At 45.9% G+C, this 6739-nt stretch overlaps 1 non-coding gene across 1 annotated transcript; it reads right to left on the reverse strand.

Moving 5' to 3' along the window:
* Positions 1-5321: 5321 nt before the first annotated feature.
* LOC118010596 lies at positions 5322-5428 on the reverse strand. Its single transcript, XR_004679258.1, has one exon. It is a non-coding gene; the product is annotated as a U6 spliceosomal RNA (small nuclear RNA).
* Positions 5429-6739: the final 1311 nt, after the last annotated feature.

Below are 6739 nucleotides of genomic sequence, written 5' to 3' on the forward strand. Positions count from 1 at the left end.
GAGCAGGGAGCCCGACGCGGGACTCGATCCCGGGACTCCAGGATCATGACCTGAGCCGAAGGCAGTCGCCTAACCAACTGAGCCACCCAGGCGCCCCTTGGCCACAGTCTCCTTATCTATAAAATGCGGGAGTCTGCTTCTCCCTCTCCCGCTGCCCCTTCCCCCTGCTCGTGCTCTCTCTCGAATGAATGAATAAAATCTTTGAAAAAAAAAGTATTAAAAACAAAAAAGTCTTACGTGAAGGCACCTGCCTTAGCATCCCGCTCTGGGTCTAGAAAGACCCTTTGGGGTCTAGTCCTAGAAAGATCCAGCTGGGTGAAGGCCATTCTCTGTCCGTTGGTTCTAGTGCCGCGTGGCTGCAAGGAGCCCCAGGGCATCCAGCCTCCTCAAGAGGCTTTTCCGGGCGTCTGTCCTACTTCTCTCTCGCTGTCGTTTGTGGATGATGTGATGTCCAGCTAGATTCCCCGCGCTGACCGTGCTGCTCATGCCCAGCTGAGGGGCTCGCCATTTCAGTGTTCTCTTGAGAACTGGTCTCTGCCTGCAGGACAGCCTTGCCCAGAGCTGAGGACTTGGGGCTTATGTGCCCCCGTGCCCCCAGTGGGGGTGGCCCGCAGTCAGTGACTAACGGACATGGGGGATATAAAGGCCTGGCCCCCTGTGTCATGTATGGGGAAGAATGACTCTGTAATCCCCACCCCCTTCAGCCAGGGTGAAGTCAGGCTGAGGCTAAATCTCCATCTTCGCCTCACTTCTTCTCCTGCCCTCCACGGCTTCCCTCCTGCCTCTACCTTTTTCTCCCGAGAGCCCTCCCTCAATAATTCACTTGCACGAGAATCTGTGTCTGGAGCTCTGCCTCCGGGGAACCCGACCTGAGACACTGCTGGTCACCACGGCCTGTGGTAATAACCCTCACAATGCTCAGAGACCGTTACCAAGCCATCGTGTGTCCTCTCTGTCCCCCACTTAAGTAATTAGCTCCCCCCCAGGGCCTGTTTTCTAGCCTCTCATCAGAAGCTGGCATGGGAGTGGAAGAATGATAAATGAGAGAGGGAGCCATGGGGCTGTGTGAAGCTGAGAAACGCAGTCACCTGGGAGCCAGGGACTGTGGGAAGGTCCCACTCCAAACCGAACGCCAGGACCACCGGCTGGAGGCACTGATTTGCCTCTCCTTCCTGCATATTTGCACCCTGAGGTCAGGAGCCCCAAATGCCTACAAAACAATGTTAGTTAGTGCCGCTCGCTACCGATGCAGTGAGCTTAATAGAGAGAAAGCTGGACACTTGGACATACAGAGGAGTTTGCAACCTGTGTATGCGTTGCACTGTGGGTTTGGAGGGGGAGGAAGGCAGCGGAAATTCACACGGGCCACCGAGGTAGGCCTGCCCTGGTCTGTTATAGAAGGAAAAGGCCACCAGGAACGGTTGTCTTGCCCACCCCCTGTTGACTGAACACTTTCTTGACAAATACCTATTGACATCCGAGCTTTTGTGTTTCTTTCTGCAGTGCACTTGCCTGAAGACGGTCTTTCCAGAAACCACTGGGTAAGCAAGTAATACTGCTGGAATGTTGGGCTTTTTTTTTTTTTTTTTTAAATAGGCTCCATGCTCAGGGTGGGGTTTTAACTCACAGCCCTGAGAACAAGAGTCACCGGCTCTCCTGACAGCCAAGCCAGGTGCCCCGGACATTTGGTTTTTAACTCCTTTTCTTAGTTCTATGAATGAAATCATATGTGGCCTGTTCCTTCCCTTTGGAGGTCAGGGCTGGTGAAGGCCTTGAAAGGGGACTTCAGATATAATTAAGGATTGTTTGATTCTCTGTGAAAATTACTTGTGATTTAAGTACAAAATATGATACACTAATTAGGGCAACATGTAAAGAAACACAACTTTCTGTGTAAATTTTAGCTCACAAATAGATGCTTGCTCCTCTTCCAGTTTTTCTTCTTTGGCTTTGAGGAGAAACTTTAATTTACTCCCAACTATGTTTCACTGCATTTTGAAAAATGTCAGGTCTGTACCCAAAGCAATCTATAGATTCAACATAATCCCTATCAAAATTCTAGTGGCATTTTTTACAGAAATAGGACAATCCATCTTAAAATTTGTATGGCACCACAAAAGACCCTGAATAGCCAAAGCAATCTGAGAAAGGACAAAACTGGAGGCATTATGGACCCTGATTTTAAACTATACTTCAGAGCCGTAGTAATCAAAACAGTGTGGTATGGGCATAAAAACGGACACATAGATCAATGGAACAGAATGGAAAGCCCAGAAATAAACCCATGCACATATGGTTAATTAATTTATGACAAAGGAGGCAAGACTATACAATGGGGAACGGACAGTCTCTTCAATAAATAGTGTTGGGAAAACTGGACAGCCACACGCAAAAGAATGAGACTGGACCGCTATATTACACCATACACAAAAGTCAACTCAAAAAATGGACTAAGGGGGTGCCTGGGTGGCTCAGTCGGTTAAGCGGCTGCCTTCGGCTCAGGTTATGATCCTGGAGTCCCGGGATCAAGTCCCGCGTCGGGCTCCCTGCTCAGCAGGGAGTCTGCTTCTCCCTCTGACCCTTCCCCATCTTGTGTTCTCTCTCACTTTCTCTCTCTCAAATAAATGAATAAAATCTTTAAAAAAAAAATGGACTAAGGATTTGAAAATAAGATTGGAAACCATAAAATTCCTGAAAGAATACACGGGCGGTAAACTCCTTGACATCGCTCTCAGCGATATTTTCTGGATCTGACTCCAGTGCCAAGGGCAACACAGTGGGACTACATCAAACTGAAAAGCTTCCACACCATCAAAGAAAAAGGCAACCTACGGAATGGGAGAAAATATTCGTAAATCATATATCCAATAAGGTATTAATATCCAAAATATACAAAGAACTCATACAACTCAAGAGCAAAAACCCAACAGTCCAATTAAAAAATGGGCAGAGGACCTGAATAGATATTTTTCCAAAGAAGACACACAAATGGCCAACACACATATGAACAAGTGCTCAACATCGCTCATCATTGGGAAATGCAAATCAAAACCACAATGAGATATCATTTCACACCTGTCAGAACGTCTAGTATCAAAAAGACAAGAAATAACAAGTATTGGCAAGGACGTGCAGAAAAGGGAACTTTCACGCACTCTTGGTGGGAATGCAAATTAGTGCAGCCACTGTGGAAAACAGTATGGAGGTTCCTCAAAAAACTAAAACTAGGGACGCCTGGGTGGCTCAGTCGTTAAGCGTCTGCCTTCGGCTCAGGTCATGATTCCAGGGTCCTGGGATCGAGCCCCGCATCGGGCTCCCTGCTCGGCGGGAGGCCTGCTTCTCCCTCTCCCACTCCCCCTGCTTGTGTTCCCTCTCTCGCTGTGTGTCTTTCTCTGTCAAATAAATAAATAAAATCTTAAAAAACAAAAAACAAAAAACAAACTAAAACTAGAACAATCTGGTAATTCCACTGCTAGGTATTTATCCAAAGAAAACGAAAACACTAATTTGAAAAGATATGTGCACCCTTATGTTCATTATTTACAATAGCCAAGATATGGACGCAACCAATTCATTGACGGATGAATGGATAAAAAAGATATGGTATGTATATATACAATGAAATACAGCTCAGTCATAAAAAAGAATGAGATCTTGCCATTTGCGACAACACAGACCCAGAGGGTAGGATGCCAAGTGAAATAAGTCAGACAGAGAAAGACAAATGCCATATGATTTCACTTATATGTGGAATCTAAAAAACAAAACAAATGAGCAAACAAAACTCACAGATGTGGAGAACAGATTGGTGGTTGCGGGAGGGGAGGGGGGTTGGGGTGGGTGAAATGGGAGAAGGGGGTCAAGAGGTACAAACTTCCAGCCATAAAATAAATAAGTCATGGGGTTGTAACATACAGCATGGCAACTATGGTCAACAACATCGGATTGCGTATTATGTAACTTTATATGGTGGCGGGGGGGAAGCTAGACTTTTTGCGGTGAGCATTTCACAGTGTATACAAAGATCGAATCCTTATGTTGAGCACCTGAAACTAATATAATGTTATATGTCAATTATACCTCAATTAAAAAAAATGTCAGGCCTGGATAGACCTTTCTAGCTCCCTCATCACCGAGGAAGGATGTGGATGTGGTTTATGGGAAAATTGGACAGACAGCACTGAGTTCCCATATACCCCAGTTTCCCCCCATTGGAAGACTGGTTCAATATTGGTATGTTATTATTAATCAATCTCCATAGTTTCCATTAGGGTTCACGCTTTGTGTTTTACTCTGGGTTTTGATACGTGTAAATGTCATATATCCACCATTATAGTGTCACACGGAGTAGTTTCACTGCCCTAAACATCCTCTGTGTCCCATTTATTTGTCCCTCCCTCTCTCTCTGGGGCCCCCTGAACCCCTGGCAACCACCGATCTTTTTCCTGTCTCCAGAGTTTTGTCTTTTCCAGAACGGTCATGTAGTTGGACTCACAGTTTGTAGCCTTTTCAGATTGGCTTCTTTCACTTAGTAACATGCATTTAAGGTTCCTCCATGTCTTTTCATGGCTCGATAGCTCATTTCTTCTTAGCGCGGAATGGTGTTCCATTGTCTGGATGTTCCTGCCCCTTACTCTACCCTAGACGGTGATGCAAGCACTAAAGAGATCCAAAAGGGGCAAAGAGTCAGTGTCTACCTTCGAGGAACTTCTAGTCTAGCTGAAGAGATAAGACACACACAGCCATACAAAGTCAGCTAATAATTAAGCAGTAAGTCAGACGGGCCGAAAGACACAACATGGAACGAGTAACTGCTGCTGCCGCTATGGCGCAGGAAGAGTTCGAGAAGGTTCTACAGAGGAAGTGCAGTGGGACAGGGGCAGGGCGAGACAGAGAGGATAGAGAGAGGATTCAGGAAGGCTCCGTGTGTCTCAGCTTTTGACCCTGTGCCTCTCTCACAGGCTGTGCACAGAGAAGAGAGAAAAGGGAAATGGCGTGCCCACAGTGTGTCCATTTCTCTGGTGGGAGACTGTGCCCACACGGGGCGTCTGGCAATTAGCTCGAAAGTGGACGAGCTCATTCCCTCTCTAAACAGGTGAGCAACTGGCGCCAGGGAGCTGGTGTCTTTATTAAGTTCTAGTTCCAGGCAGCAAAGCCTCTCAAATCTTTAGCTAAACTCTGTGTGTGTGTGTGTGTGTGTGTAGTATAAAGTTTACTTTAGAAGAGATCATTTTTTTAATACTTTTTTTGTGGCGAGATAGGTTGTAGGATACTAGGACATTTTTATTCCAGTCTTCATATCTTTTCTGCATTAAAAAAAAAAAAGCATAGACCGCTTCCTGAATTTGCATGTCATCGTTATGCATGGGCCACACTGATCTTCTCTGTATTGGACTGATGTTACCATATACGCTGCCGAAGTGAGCACTATACTGCTTTTTAATATAGTAAAATACTCATAACATAAAGTTGACCATCATAAGCATTTTTTAAAACAATTTACTTATTTCTTTTAGGGGGGAGGGGCAGTGAGAGAGGGAGAGAGAATCTCAAGCAGGCTCCCCACTGAGCTTGGAGCCCGACGTGGGGCTCGATCTCACGACCCTGAGATCATGACCTGAGCTGAAATCAAGAGTCAGACGCCTGACCGACTACACCACCCGGGCGCCCCATCTTAAATGTTTTTATGTGTACAGTGCAGTGATATTAAGTACATCACCACCATCCATCTCCAGAACTTTTTCATCTTCCCCAACAGAAACTCTGTACCCCTTAGATATTAACTTCCCATTCTCCCCAGTTGCCCCTGCCCCTGGCAACTGCCATCCCACTTTCCGTCTCTCTTAATGCGACTGCTCTAGGGACCTCATCTAAGTGGGGTCGTGCAGTATTTGTCCTTTTGTGACTGACTTGCTGTTCTCCAGCATGGCTGCCCCATTTCATGTTCCCACCAGCGGGGTGCCAGGGTTCCGATTTCTCCCCATCCTTGTCAACACTTTGTATTTTCTGTTGGTTTGCTTCTTTCTTTTTTTTTTTTTTTAAGATTTTTTTATTTATTTGCGAGAGAGACAATGTGAGACAGAGAGCATGAGAGGGAGGAGGGTCAGAGGGAGAAGCAGACTCCCCGCTGAGCAGGGAGCCCGATGTGGGACTCGATCCCGGGACTCCAGGATCATGACCTGAGCCGAAGACAGTCGCTCAACCAACTGAGCCACCCAGGCGCCCCTGCTTATTTCTTTTTAATAATGGTCATCCTAATGGATGTGAAGTGGTCTCTCGTTGTGGTTTTGATTTCTTTATCTAAACTTATTTGGTGGGGAAGCAGGGGAGAGTCATGATTCCTGCATGGGATGCTCACTGGGGGTGGACTCAGCTTTGGGCATCAAAAGGCCCAGCCTGCCCACCTTTGGCAGTTCGCTGGCTCTCTGGGGCCTGTTGTCTAATATATGTATAAAATGTTGAAATCCCTTCCATGTACCTCGTCCTCCTTCCTCAAGGATTATTAGTACTGTCACTTCATAGGTAAAAAGTTTTTCTAAATATTTAAATGCCCACTGGTAGACACATAGAATTGTGTTTTATCTTCCGTTAATTCATTTATTTTGTCTTAATGTTTTTTAAGTTTATTTATTTATTTATTTTTAAAGATTTTATTTATTTGACAGAGAAAGACGGCGAGAGAGGGAACACAAGCAGGGGAAGTAGGAGAGGGAGAAGCAGGCTTCCTGCCCAGCAGGGA

The sequence above is a fragment of the Mirounga leonina genome, unplaced genomic scaffold, assembly GCF_011800145.1.
Source record: "Mirounga leonina isolate KUSES-001 unplaced genomic scaffold, KU_Mleo_1.0 Mir_101609, whole genome shotgun sequence".
Taxonomy (NCBI): domain Eukaryota; kingdom Metazoa; phylum Chordata; class Mammalia; order Carnivora; family Phocidae; genus Mirounga; species Mirounga leonina.